Source organism: Hordeum vulgare, chromosome 6H (genome assembly GCF_904849725.1).
Source record: "Hordeum vulgare subsp. vulgare chromosome 6H, MorexV3_pseudomolecules_assembly, whole genome shotgun sequence".
NCBI lineage: Eukaryota > Viridiplantae > Streptophyta > Magnoliopsida > Poales > Poaceae > Hordeum > Hordeum vulgare.
The window spans coordinates 270,408,218-270,423,698 of NC_058523.1; the positions used below are offsets into that span (position 1 = coordinate 270,408,218).

Sequence of the window (15,481 nt, forward strand, 5' to 3'; positions counted from 1 at the left end):
GTTGCGGTGCATTTAAGTCACAAAGACGAGTTGAATCGGTCGGATGCCCGGTTTTCTCTGTTTTGTGGTCATGCGCGCCTCAGGACTGCATCATTTTCTTGCACAAAGCTCCCTGGATCCTCAGTTAATGTTGCATAGCCCCCTCTCCTCTGTTCTTTGTCTGTCCATTTTCTTTGCCGATGGAAAAGGAGCATGCTTGCACAGATCTGGAGCTGGGACGAAGCCCGCTTTCAGGTGAAAAAGGGGGAGGATGCTTGCACAGATCTGGAGCCAAAAAGACTCATCACATCAAGAACAACAAGGCAACACATCAGCTGGGATTTCACGTGAAAAAAGACGCACAGATCTAGAGCCATAAAGATGGTTTCGTCATTTCATAAAGCTCCCCCCCCCTCGATTCTTACACTGCAATGTTACACACTCTACTACTAATACTGCTGCTAATACTAGATCTAGGATACTGATACTACTGGAGTAACACGACAGCCGGTACTACTACTAAGCGAGAAGGAACGAAGCCAAGGCTGGCACGAAGAAGAGCAGTTGCAGCTGCATCATCATATCGTTCATTCATTATTTGGACGAACTAATCAGCCAGAAAAACTAGCAGGAAAAAACAAGGGGGGGGCATGCCGCATGCATGCGTGCTTGCTAGCCAAGCAGCAAGCAAGCAAGCAAATCACACTCTGGATCTCTAGTCATCTCTCTCTCTCTTCCTCTTCCTCTTCGCTTGTTGCTGCTGCTGCTGGCTAGCGTTGGATCGGCCTGAATCAGCCGTAGATGACGCTGGAGGAGAGCGCCATGAGGAGGATGGCCGCCTTCTCCTCCTCACCGAGGCGCCGCCTGCGCCGCATCCACTGCCGCTACTTCAGCACCACCTCCTTGCCGAACCCGACCACGCGGAGCTCCACCTCGCGACCCCTCTTGGTCGTTGCCGTCTTCTTCTTGGGCTGTTGCTGCTGCTGATCCGGCTCCGCGCTCTCGCCGCCGGCCTCCGAGCACGCCGCCGCTGCTGCAGCGGATGCTGCCGCAGCAGGCTACCTCTTCTTGGGTGGCTCGTCGAGGCCCAGCACCTCCCTCCGCTTCTTCCTGTACCAGATCCCGCACGCGTTGCACAGCGACTGGATCGAGGGGAACGAGAAAAAATAGATCAGCCGCCGACGAGCTCGACGCGTCAGTAGCGCCGCCTGTCTCCTCTCCCATCGGCAAACAAAATGGACAGACAGAGAACAGAGGAGAGGGGGCTATGCAACATTAGCTGAGGATCCAGGGGGCTTTGTGCAAGAAAATGATGCAGTCCACAGGCGCGCATGACCACAAAACAGAGAAAACCGGGCATCCGACCGGTTCAACTCGTCTTTGTGACTTAAATGCACCGCCAACGCAAGTTCTGTGACGAGTTTTTCCGGTTTGCAAGTAGTGCGACTTAAGTGCACCCGCAGGACAAGTTCTTAGATCGCCAGCGCCTTTTACTCAACTTCTTACATGGTTGATGGTGAGCGACAAGGTGGAGAGGAATACTAACTTGTCCTTCATCATCGTCGACTGCACTGACCGCATCAATTTCATCAAATGAGGAGATCATCTCGGTGAATCGCGTACTTTTTAATCAAGTTTCAGATATACCAAGGGGTACAATTTTATACCTCTATCCTCTGAATGCCACTTCTGGATGTAGGTTTGTTTGTGGGATTTCTCTAATGCCAATGTTCACTAGAGTGTAAGCACAAACAGAACACAGTAATAGAAAATATGAAAGTTCTTAACTAATCATTAACTGGATAAAGTAAACAAAATGTGACAGTTACCAATAGGCTTGTTTGAACAGCAAATATAGTTAACACATGAAAAAAATGGAAGGCCATAAATTTGGCTTCTTACACGATGGTTGGGTGGTGTACACGTTAGGTTCGTGAGGATGGTTTGCAGCAAGCTAGAGTGGAACATGGACATGTCCTTCACATTCCATAATGGCAACATCATGAATCGCATACCATTGAGTTCCAGATGTATATTAGAGGTACAATTTTCAAGTTTTGCATTGTGGCCTTGTGGGTACCGTTGCTGGATGTTGACTTGGCTGTGAGATTTATCAAATGATATAAGTTTAATATTTACTAGAAATAAATAATGTAGGTTGTTACCAAAGTGTAGGCGCCAAGCAAAATTCAGTAATTAGAATTCTGTAAGATCTTAACCATTGCTGATTTATTTAAATAACTATTTGAAAGATAATAGGGGGAAATAGAGTCATACTTTTTAGTCTATAACGCTTGCTAATCATTATACTTTAATATAGTTTTTTGTATCCTACCACAGTTGAAGCAATTAAATATGAGATCCGCAATTATATAACCATCTCCGTCTAACCAACCATATGCAAAACATAATACGTCTTTCGCAAAAGTAAACAACATTATACGTAGTCCGGGAGGTACATTTAGTTATCGCTAGACATAATAATATGATACTTCACTACTCGCATTTGGCTACTGTCAAATTTCGGGGTCCGCATAACCCTGAAGATTCGGACTCAGGGGTGTGCACGAAGATCTATCATGGCCTAACCTCGCCTAGCACGCTTCGCGATGAGAACGGCCAAGAACTCACTCGATGGTGAGGGAAACACAGAACACAACAGTTTACCCAGGTTCGGGCCACTTTGAAGTGAAGAACCCTACTCCTTCTTTGGTGGATTGCCTCTCGTCGGGGTTGGTGGATGAACTAGTACAGTGTTCGCCAGCCTCCTGAGGCTAGTAGGCCTTAGTGGTGTGAAGGTGGGTGAATGAGGATGAATTTGGATTTGGCCCTACGAAGCAACCTACCCTCCCTTTATAATGGCGGCCCCAGTCCTCTTCCCTTGTTGTTTCGGCCGGAAGGGATCCCACAACGACCAATTTCGAAGGGGGATAGGGGAACATGCTTCACCTATCCAAAAGTGGTCTTCGCCTGCAAAGTAGCTGTCAACGCTGTAGGGGGTGGTTCACGGATGACGTCCGTCCTGCCGACGGGCGGCCATGGTCTTGTAGCACCAAAATGGAAACCTTTAGAAGATACCTTGGGAACCTGCGTTCGTCCTTGCCCCCTTTGCACCAAAAGGGAAATTGCCCCATCCTGTTGTCCGCTGCTCACCTGTCCTTCTTCTACGTCATCCTTGACTCCCGAGGTTGGGCCTCGCCTTGGAATATCCGCTGCTCCGGAGGGGTTCTGAGGAGGCCCCCCGTGGGTCTTGATGTTGTTCCTCCTCGTGAGGCTTGGCCCCTCACGAGGGCCTTGCCCTGAATGATGTCGAGGCCATTGGTTTGCTTGATGAAGTGGGCCAGTCCTGGGCCGTAGGCACGCAGGTCTCGGTACCCCATTCCCAGAATGCCGACAGTATCCCTGGGCCCAAGGCGCGTTTGGGTTGGCTTCTTGGCGAAGCCTTGAGGGTGGCCTGAAGTGTCGCCGGGCCTATTTGCATGCGGGCTAGGCAGCACACGTGTTCAGCAGCCATGTGGTGACGCTCTCGCTCCTCAAGGCGTCTGTGGTATGCCAGGACACGATGGCACAATCTCCAAGAACCACGCAGGCCATCATTGTTCTCACTAAATGGCAGTGGTGCAACCTGACCACACCTAACGGCCCTCACGGACGTGACCGCTGAGTGGACAGGTGAAGCGACGTGAGCGGCAACGCTCCCCTTGGCCCACCTCGCGATCCTCGTGGGCGCGCGACGCTCGCGCTCCCATGACGGTTGGTGGCAGTGGTTCGTCTATAAATCTGCCCCACCCCTGGCAAGGGGGAGGCACTGCAACCCTGAGCTCCCTCTCTGCTTCCTCTGCTTCACCACGAAAAAACCTCTTCTTCCTTTTGTTCCTCGTCCTTATGGCATCTCCCAGAGCTGATCTCAGCCGGGGGAAGCGCGGGGCACCTTCCACGCCTTCGTCCGTCCTCGAGGGCAGTGACGAAGGGCCTTCCGAGTCGCCACTGGTCCGCCACTGTTGGGCCCTGAGCGAGAGTAAGTCCCTCGTCTGCATCTCCTTTCCTTTTTTTCCTCATCTGCTGCTTGTTGGTTGATCTTTCCTTTACTCCAGAGCGCCCTCGGCTAAGAATCTCAAGCTAGGCGAGCTTCAGGAGGAGACAGAGGTGTTGTGGGCTCAGCTCGCGTGTGCTGAGGCCTCCCTCGAGGCCGTCCGCCAAGGCGAAGCAGAGGCCAAGGTCGAGCTGACATCGCTGCAGAAGCAGGTCTAGGAGGCGACCGACACCATCTTGGCCACCAAGGACGAGGCGTCGTTTGCCCGGATGATGGCGTCCCAGCGCGCCAAGCAGTTCGCGGGCATCGCCGGCCGGGCGGCTAACGCGACGCGCCAGTTTGCGAGGGAGGCCTCGGTGCTGCCCACTGTGAGGAGCGACGGGGGCTACCTCGCCTTCTTCGAGAAGGTGGTGGAGGCGCTCGAGGCCAGCTTCTCCCGGATGGAGGAGGACCACGCGTCCGACGTGCGCGAGCTTCTGGACTTGCCTTGACGCTTGTCTTCTCCAACCTACGTCGCCTCGTACCGGAGCTCAATCTCCAACGTGTCGTCGAGCCGGTGCCCGCTGAGCCCCGACGCCTTCTCCGGGACGAAGTGCGCCCGGACGTGGCCGCCCTGGTGGAGCGGTATGTCCGGGAGCCTGTCTCGAGCGAGGAGGAGGCCTCCGACGCCGAGCCCACGGGCGCAAAGGGCGGCGTCGGCGGCCCCCTAGGCATCCCCTAGCTTCTGTTTCCATCCCGTGTAACGTCAGGCCAAGAACTCTGCCATGTTGGGCGTTAAACTTTTGCTCATTACCTTCGTCGTTCTCCATTTACCTTTCGCTCGTGGGTCGATTGCTCGCTTGCTGGTAGTCGTTGCAGCTCGGCTTCTTTGTGTAAGGCTCGTTGCTACCCCAGCCATCGCTCGGGGGTAACGGCGGCCAGGGTCCTCAGGAGGTCCCATCCTCCTGAGGTACCGCCCGTGTCGCCGCACACTGGGTCGATGGCCTCCTTCCTCGCTGCAGCTGAATCCTTAGGGTTTGCATCCCTTCGTTAGTACGCATATTTTTAATTCATCGTTAGTGTGACGTGAAACTAGATGGTCCCGGTCTCGGCCTGCGGGGTACTTAGCTCGTGGGTTTGCGGCGGTCTCTTGCGTAGCCCCTCCTGAATAGCTCCTATTTTGTAGATGGCACATGGTGAAGACCCTTTCGGCACTCTATGTCTGCACGTCCTGGCCCCGCACATTTCCCTGCCTCCGTAAGGCGCAACCCGTTACCAAGGTTGTTCCTCACGGGGCAAAGCCCCGGCGCCCGAGGTGCCGACGTGGTCGACACCTGGGTGCCCGAGTGGCATTGCGACTAATAAGGCCCCTGAGGCATGCTGCTTAGGAGCCCCCCTTGATACTCAAGCTGCTCTACGTCGAAAGGCCCCGGTCCCGCACATTTCCCCACTGCCGTTAGGTTCACACTTCACACGGCGGGACCGTGCTACTCCTGATGCCGACCGGAGCTCCGGGATGGTACCAGCAGTGGCGAGTGGCGTTATGACTGGTAAGGCTCCTGAGGCAGTGCCCAGGAGCCCCCCTTTTGGTGCCCGAGCGATTCCGCACTCCGTTCCTTTGGTCATCGCCCCCACGGGGCCCTGAGGCCTCTCGAGACTCCTTGTGGTGGTATCAAGTTTCGGTCCGGACCCCCGAGCGGGGGTTGACCACTGAAAAATGTTTGCCCCTGGGGCGGCAAGTCCTTGATTTCATGCTCCTTGACTCCTAGGGGCGGTGCGGAGCATTCATCTCCAAAAATGTCATCCGAAAAAGGACGCTTTGAAGCCGGCAAAACGAAAAAGTGCAAGAGAAAGTCCCCCATTTTGGTTTTTCAAACGTCGGGTACTGAGAGTTAAAAACCAACTTTTGAAATCGGCAAGTTTAAGTTGAGCGGAAGATAGTTCAAGACCCAAAAAGAAGCAAGCAAAACGTCGCGTCCGACACCTAAGCTGGCACAGTCATTGGTGGACTGAGTTGGTTCCTGTGCCAGCTGGGGGCATAGTCATTGGTGGACTGGATTGGGTGCCCCCATCCCCGGCGCTGAGCATAGGGCTTCCACTAGGCGTGGGGTGGACCCCTTCCGCGTCCTGGGGGGCTGGGCGTATACAGCCTCGGCTCGTTATTACGTGAGAGTGCCACGGTGGGGGTGTATATGGGAGGTCGCAAGTGTTGGAAATATGCCCTAGAGGCAATAATAAAGTGGTTATTATTATATTTCCTAGTTCATGATATTTGTCTATTGTTCATGCTATAATTGTATTAACCGGAAACTGTAATACATCTGTGAATATATAGATCACAATGTGTCCCTAGTGAGCCTCTAGTTGGCTAGCTCGTTGATCAACAGATGATCATGGTTTCCTGATCATGGACATTGGATGTCATTGATAACGGGATCACATCATTGGGGAATGATGTGATGGACAAGACGCAGTCCTAAGCATAGCACTAGATCGTGTTGTTCGTGTGCTAAAGCTTTTCTAATGTCAAGTATCATTTCCTAGACCATGAGATTGTGCAACTCCCGGATACCATATGAGTGCTTTGGGTGTATCAAACGTCACAATGTAACTGGGTGATTATAAAGGTGCACTACGGGTATCTCCGAAAGTGTCTGTTGGGTTGTACGAATCGAGACTGGGATTTGTCACTCCGTGTGACGGAGAGGTATCTGTGGGCCCACTCGGTAATTCATCATCATATTGAGGTCAGTGTGACTAAGGAGTTTGCCACAGGATGATGTGCTATGGAACGAGTAAAGAGACTTGCTGGTAACGAGATTGAACAAGGTATGGGGATACCGACGATCGAATCTCGGGCAAGTATCATATCGGTAGACAAAGGGAATTGCATACAGGATTGATTGAATCCTTGACATCGTGGTTCATCCGATTAGATCATCATGGAACATTTGGGAACCAACATGCATATCCAAACCCCGTTGTTGGTTATTGACCGGAGAGGTGTATCGGTCATGTCTGCATGTCTCCCGAACCCGTAGGGTCTACACACTTAAGGTTCGATGACGCTAGGGTTATAGGGAAATAGTGTACATGGTTAGCGAAGGTAGTTCGGAGTCCCGGATGAGATCCCGGGCGTCACGAGGAGTTTCGGAATGGTCCGTAAGTAAAGATTGATATATAGGAAGTGAGGATTTGGTCACCGGAATTGTTTTGGGCGACACCCGTAATGTACCGGGACCACTGGAAGGGTTCCGGGGGTCCACCGGCAAGGGCCACCAGCCCCAAAGTGCTCCATGGGCTAAGAGTGGGAGGGAACCAGCCCATATGTGGGCTGGTGCGCCTCCACAAGAGGCCCAAGGTGCAGCAAGGGTGGAGAGGGGCAAACCCTAGGGGTGGGAGGCCAACTTGGGCCTCAAAGGCCCACCCTAGGGCACTCCACCCCTTGGCCACCGCCCTCCTTGGCCCCTAGGGCTCCGCACCCTATAGGGTGGGAAACCCTAAAGGGTGGGCACCTTCTCCCTCTCCTCCTATATGTAGTGGAGGGTTTTGTCCTTTTGAGACACACAATTGATCTCTCCACGGCGCAGCCATACTCCTCCTCCGTAGTGCTTAGCGAATCCCTGCCGGAGTAACACGTAGCTCCACCGTCACCACGCCGTCATGCTGCCGGAGCTCTCCCTCAACCTCTCATCCATCTTTGCTGGATCAAGGCGTTGGAGGCGTCACCGAGCTGCACGTGTGTTGAACGAGGAGGCGCCGACGTTCGGCGCATAGATAGGAATCCACCGCGATCTGAATCGCTGCGAGTACGACTCCATCAACCGCGTTCTAGCAACGCTTCCGCTTAGTGATCTTCAAAGGTATGAAGATGCTCTACAACCTATCTCGTTGCTGGTTTCTCCATAGATAGATCCTTCCCTGGCGTAAGAATTTTTTTGAAACTACTACGATCCCCAACAGCGTGGACGCTTTGACCTCGCGAGTGTCCCTACCCCCAAGGCATTAGGCGCCTGATTTCGTAAGTCATTGGTGGACTGTGTTGATTATCGTCGTCTTCTCCCCAGCGCGGAGCATAGGGCTACCACTAGGCGTGGGGTGGACCCCTTTCGCGTCCTCGGGGGCCCCTGGGCGTATACAGCCTCGGCTCGTTATTACGTGAGAGTGTCATGGGATGAAGTAGGTTCTGGAAGGATTGAAGGATGATGCAGAGTTGTCATGATTGGTGCAGGTCCTGAGCGCTCGTTCTCCTGAGACCGGTTGAGGGCTTTTCTATTGCTCTAGTCTGTAGGATCCAGTCCCGCACATTTCCCTGCCACCGTGAGACGCCTCACGGGGCAAGGCCCTGACCCGGGGGACAAGTGGCTTTGCGACCGGTAAGGCTCCTCAGGCGCGATGCTCAGAAGCCCCCTTAAACGTTCGAACGGCTCTGCGTCGCTAAGATCCAATCCCGCACATTTCCCAACCGTCGTTGCGTGGGACCGAGTGAACGGATATAGCTACGGGGTCAAGCCCTGCCACCCCTGATAACGACTGAATTTCCATGGACGATATCAAGGGGGGCAGGTGGCCTTATGACCGGCAAGGTCCTTGAGGCACGATGCTCAGGAGCCCCCTTTTGACGCTCAAGCGGCCCCCATCTCTTCCTGTTGGTTGTGGCCCTCGGGAGCCGCGAGGCCTCCTCAGGTCCCGTGACGGGATGTCGTGCACCGGCCGGAGCCCCCGAACGAGGGGGGGGGGTAGATCGCCCAAAGATGCAAGCAAGGCAAGATGTCAGGTCACCAAATGGAGGCATCAAAAGTTATGGAAGCTTGCGCAAATGATATGACGGGCAGAGACATGCCCTGAATATTTGAAGTTCCTGCGGTTAGAAGATGCTTCCTAATGTAGTAAACCCAAAAATTACCTCGAATGGCTTCTTCGTGCCTGAGGGCCGCCTCGCGAGGCGTGGGCCTCGGTGCCCACGCCTGCATCGTGGTTGCCGCGCGTGGACCATGCCACTTGTGTTTCGTTGCTGCATGTAACTCGTCCTCTTGAGGCCTGGGGTTCCCCCCTTCGTAGTTCCTCCGCGGGGGAGGCGGCTGGCTCCACGCCCCGCGGCTTGGGGGTGCCTTCCTGCCCGTGCCTCTTGGGCCCGGCTCAAGGAGGGGCCCCAAAGCGTTCCTCACTCCTGAGAAGATAGGCACCCGGGGGGGGGGGGCGCTTGAGGCTCTTCCTCGTCGGGAGGGTCAGGTGATGCCGCATACTCCGACACGTACGACTCCATGTAGGCATTCGATCGTCCTCCGAAGCCGTTCATCAGTGCGACGGTGGCGGTCCCTCTCGGCGGTGGAGGGGGATCCCCCCGGCCGTGCTGCTCAAAGATCTTCCTGCGATAAGCCTCCGCGCGAAGTCGCTTGTTGCTGTTGCTGCCGTTGGTTGGTCCCGGCACTGCCCGGTGCTGACTCCCCCCTTGGTGCCCCTGACACATCTCCGTTTTCGTAGTTCGCCCACGCCGACGCCTCTGCCTTCTTTTGGTTGCGCCGGAGGGAGCGCTCCTGTCTGTCCGCCCCGGAGTGTCGGGGGACGACCTGGACTTGGTGATGCGCACCGGTGTGTGCATCGATCGTTTTGCCGTTCTCTTCGGACCCATGGTGGTTGTCAGCGTGATGCACCTCAGGGCTGGCCGTTGGAACCTGGAGGAGGAGGAGGGTTGCACGAGGCGCGTCTCTCTCGGCCCCGCCCAGCATAGGAGTGGCCCTATTGCTTGCAGTCCCGGGGGCCGGCATGAGGTGCGAGCCCCCGGCGCCCGACGCTTGAGGCCTTGAAGAAGAGCGGGGTTGGATGGCCTTTTGGGCGATGTCGATCAGCTCCATGCTGTGGTCCGCCCAGGTGTCGAAGCCCCCTTGCGTCGGTCGTTGGCGGAGCATCTCGCTCGCCATCTCCAACGCATCATGCGCGCCGAGGTCCCCCAAGTTGATGTGGCGCGTCGTGGGTGCTGGGGGCGCCGCCCAGCCACCCGTGCCCCTGGGTGGCACGGGTGGTTGCGATGGTGGAGTCGACGTTGACGATCTGGTACGAGCCGCCTGGTACCACAACACCGGTATGCGTTCTTCCGGCCGCCGTGATGTGCCGGTTGGAGGCCAGCTCGATGAGGCTCGAAGAAGCTGGTTGGGCGCAGGCCATCGGAGCAGCGGGCCTAGGGAAGATGAAGCTCGGAGAAGACCTTAACACGCCCCCTGCCTGGTGCGCCAAATGCCAGATTTCGGGCTCCGCAAAACCCTAAAGATTCGAACTCAGGGGCGTGTACGAAGATATCTCACGGCCTAACGTCGCCTAGCACGCTACTTGATGGGAACGGCGAAGAACTCACTCGATGGTGAGGGGAACACAGAACACGACAGTTTACCCAGGTTCGGGCCGCTCCGAAGCATAAAACCCTACTCCTACTTTGGTGGATTGCCTCTCGTCGGGGCTGGTGGATGAACTACTAAAGTGTTCCTCGGCCTCCTGAGGCTAGGAGGCCTTAGTGGTGTGAAGGTGGGTGAATGAGGATGAATTCGGATCCGGCCCTACGAAGCAACCTACCCTCCCTTTATAGTGGCGGCCCCGGTCCTCTTCCCTTATCGTTTCGGCGGGAAGGGATTCCACAACGGCCGATTTTGAAGGGGGACAGGGGAACATGCTTCTCCTGTCCAAATGTGGTCTTCGCCTGCAAAGTAGCTGCCATCGCTGTAGGGGCTGGTTCAGGGACGACGTTCGTCCTGACGGCGGGCGGCATGTCTTGTAGCATCAGAATGGAAACCTTTAGAAGATGTCTTGGGAACCTGCGTTCGTCCTTGCCCCCTTTGCACCAAAGGGGAAACTGCCCCGTCCTCGTGTCCGCTCCTCGCGTGTCCTTCTTCTGCGTCATCCTTGACTCTTCAGGCTGGGCCTCGCCTTGGAATATCTGCTGCTCCGGAGGGGTCCTGAGGAGGACCCCTGCGGGTCTTGATGTCATTCCTCCTTGTGAGGCTTGGCCCCTCATGAGGGCCTTGCCCTGAATGATGTCGGGCCTGTTGGTTTGCTTGATGAAGTGGGGCAGTCCTGGGCCGTAGGCAAGCAGGTCTGGATACCCCCATTCCCAGAACGCCGACACCTACAACTGAGATGTTATCATAGTTTTTTGCCATCTTTTGAGAGTATAAAATTATGTAAAAGTGCATCAACTCTCATTGCTCTTGTTTGTCGTTATTGTAAAACTATCTAATTAAATTGATTTTCACTGGCAATAGTCTCCAATGTTGTCTAGGAATAATATAATATATTGATATAAGTTGGGACAATATCCATGTTTATTTATATTAAAATAAATTCAGGATTGTAATACCATTCTACTTTATACGCAAGAGCTTCGTAGCTCATCATACTTGATCCTGTTTTCTCTTACCTATAGGTCTCGCTTTCACATATTTCTCAATTCTGATATGTTTTACAGGGTGAAGGATACTGCATATTATGCTGAAGCCACCGTTATTCAGTAAGTATTAGTTCAAACATGCATTTATGCATACATTATGTTCATTGTTTCAAGGAAAGTTACCGCCTTCCTTTCTCAAGGATCAGTGCCGTTTTCTAATACTCTTTTTTGGTAATGCTTATCGAGTGTGCATGCGTAGAAGTCGGTTGGAGATCTATAAACACGAGCTATGATGTACATCCATATTCATCTTGCAGCTTTCGTAGTCCGTATAAAAGCTTGGGATTTTTTTTTTAATTTCGATGTTTCACGGAGGCAACATAAAATTTGTGTGACACATGCTTTTATAGTTTAATAAAGGAGGCAACATATTATTTTGCAACATACAAACATATTTCCTAATAAACAAAACGTCCTAAATATGCAGGATCTCGCAACAAAATTTAGCGAACGACTATTTTATAAGAGCATGGTTAATAGTATATAGCCAACTGCTAACTATAAGCCATCTTATAGCCCATCTTATAGCTAGCTTGTACAACTAGTAAGTTTGCACATGCAATGCACGTCTCGATCAATGTTCCTTCCAAACATATGCCTGCTACAAACCACATCCATATAAGTAAACCACGACAAATGTGAATTCGAAGATCCAACCAAAAACACTCACATGGCTTGAAGATAAAGCTAGGCACCATATTCGGATCGCTATCATCATGTAAGTTGACCAACAATAATACATTCGTAGTAAAATACAAAAAATAAAAGACACTTCACAAACATGTCTCATATTACAATATAATTATTGTACTTATTGTTAATGTAAGCAAATAACAACAAAAAAACAGCCAAGATTATGCTCAAATATGACACGGTACCATGTTTGCAACTTAGCTTTGCTAGCTAATAATCTGAAACAATGGATACCAATTGACATAAGATGTCTCTTGTACAAGCAATCCAAGTACGTATTCAGCCATCTTGCCACCAACCACCAAAAAGGGTACTAATCCCTGTAAAATAGGTAAACCGTTTTGTCAGTACATATATTCAACTCACATAGACAGTGCACGATAGATGATTAAATGAGCCAACCATTTCCACACAAAATAGTGTAAGCATGCAAGTAAAGATCTTACCACTTTAAATATGAGTGAAAACGATAACTCGGGTATTAAAGGGTTGTACCCAATATCCAGGTATTAGAGAATTAATGTGAGTTCTTATCTACAAAAGACATCACCGATAGTGAAACCAAAAAATACTTTGGCTTACGAGGTAGCATAGTAGTATGGAACATGTATGTATATCCGTTTTTTGATGCAAACTCAAAATATATACAAACCGTTTACGATTTTTAGAAAAGCAATTATATCATCAACAAGCTATATGAGGTAGTAGATCATCATAATGCCATACCACTCTTCTCTTGACAATCAAACTCCACTCTAAATTATAAACATATAAACCATCTAAAGTGGCCAAGAGTGCACTCATTTTCTTTCACCAAACAACCAAATTCTGGAAACCCAAAAGACATTACCATTGGTAAAGAAGCTAAAGCATAACATCACGGTTTATTCTGGAATAGCACGCCCATGATCAAAAGATTCACATGGTGATGAAACTTCTTATGTATGCCTATGTTTCTCTTAATATTAGGTGACCACCTATTTTTTTCATCCATACCAAGGCAGGAAACATGCATGCACACCTAAAAATGATTGTGTAAACCAATTTAATTTGTTTATACCGTTGAGTCAAATCAAAAGTAATTATGAGGCTGTTTGGATCGAAGCCATGGGACGCCCTACCAAACTTTTGACGTTGACCGAGCCTCCGCTACGCGTTTGGATGGGCGCGAAAGAATCGGTGCGCCCTGCCATCTTCAACTCTCCTAGTTCTATTCGACGCCAACATTTTGGCCAGCCATCTGCGGCGAAATCGACCACCAATAAATTGGCGTGCCAAATATTGGCAAGGCCAGCACATGCCAAATCCAAACAACACCTATATCTATGAATTTCGACAACTAATGTATTTTGTTTGCATGGCACTATGAAGGATAATATGAAATACATTTATTTAACATCAAAGTGGTAAATCAATTGTTATCACTATAAACATGAAAATGCTAGAGTCAACTTCAAGACCCATGCATATGGCTCCTATATCGTAGCACCATAAATCAAAACTAACACTTGCTAGTTACTCTCATAACACAAGAAGTCCTACGACTATAAAAAATCTTGTAGTTCATTCTTTCATAGTAAACGCTGACCGTTGTAGTTCATTCTTTCATAGTAAACGCTGACCGGATTATAGTTGCCAACACTAATGCATCATAGTGCCACACAGTCCTGTAAAATAGCAAGAATGTCACTATTTTTTAACATATGTAGCAGAAATACGTACAAGGAAAATAATCTAAATCCTAGGCATTTGATTTTCAGTGAAACTTGTAGCAATCACACATGGAATATTCCTACCAAAACATAATAAGTATTACAGATATAACAATTGGCCAACATGTAGAACAAAATAGTACATCATAAAACTGAAGTGAGCACACCTGAATACAGAAAGTGAGGTGTCACTCGACTTCCTTACTATCACCTTGCCATTGCAAGCATGCACAACCACCATGTTGTGGAGCAAACTGAACAAAATTCAAAACTCTCCCATATATGCATCATGACCCTGAGCGTTTGAATCTCTTATTGGTGTTGTAATGACCAATAAGAGATTGGGATTTGAGACACCTAGGCGGACAAACCAGAAGTTATACATGAGATAATATAAGGAATAAACCCTGAGAGGAGGCTAGGCCGTCCAGCGCGGTGGAGGTGAGGTCCGACGAGTCAGGCGCGGCGAGATGAGGCATTGTACGCGAGTCAGGCGCGGCGAGATGAGGCATTGTACGCACATGGCGAGGCGATGAGGAATCTAGGCCAAAACTAACGGCGTGTCGGGCGATGCAGTGGGCGACAATGTGTTAGTGCCCGGAAGAAGGCACATCTCCTCCTCAGCCCTCGCACGTCCCCGACGCCCGCTCGTATGCGTGGCAACGACGGCCGCCTCACGCGTCTCGATGGCAGCGTCTTCGATGGCAGTGGCGGGCGGCCTCCATGCTCTTGGGGACTTTCTCTCTTTTTGTGATGGATGTGATGGAGGCTTCGCACGGGATGGATTTGGTGAGATGGGCACTAATTAAGGGAGAGGTTAACCGATGACAGTTTGGATGACATCCCTTGCGTGATTGCAGGAGTTTCCAATGCAAGACGTGGGATGTTTTCCTGCACAGGTGGAGTACGGTCAGTCAACCAAAATTGCTAAATGCACATAGAAAACGGATTAGGGTAAGGCTAACCGTTGGATTGAGTTTAGTAAGCCTAATGGTGAGGTGGTAATTAGTATGTGTATATTCTATGGGGTGCGTTTAGAAAAGATTAAGTTTGCTCTTTTATAAATAGTATAGATAGTTAGCTATAAAAAAGTATTTTTTTTATCATATATGTCCCACATTTTATTCTCAAAAAGCACTTAGCAACACGTGCTAGGGCTAGCTCTTCACGAAGAACCCGTTTCCATTCTCTGTCATCCAAGTCAACAAAAATATAGTATATTAATTCTTAGGCTAGCCATAGTGGGGTATCATAGCTAGTAACATAGTCTTGGGACTAGCAAGCATGGTGATGTGACAAGTAATTAAAGAAGAGATAGAGGATTAGAGTAACATAGGTAGATACTGTAACATGTTAAATGCTATGCTACTACTCCCTCCGTTCCAAAATATAAGACCTTTTAGGAATTTCACTAGAAGACTACATACGGAGCAAAATGAGTGAATCTATACTCTAAAATATGTCTACATACATCCGTATGTAGTTAATACTCCGTAGTACAATCTCTAAAAGGTCTTATATTTAGGAACGGAGGGAGTATGTGTCATGCATGTCAATAAATGAGATCACCTATGATACTAGTTTATGATACTATGCACTATGAAGATAATATCATATAATAGTAACATATACTCCCTCCGTTCCTAA

The 15,481-nt window shown here is 50.5% G+C and overlaps 1 pseudogene; it reads right to left on the reverse strand.

Moving 5' to 3' along the window:
• Positions 1-740: 740 nt before the first annotated feature.
• Positions 741-3,359, reverse strand: LOC123405393 (annotated as a pseudogene).
• Positions 3,360-15,481: the final 12,122 nt, after the last annotated feature.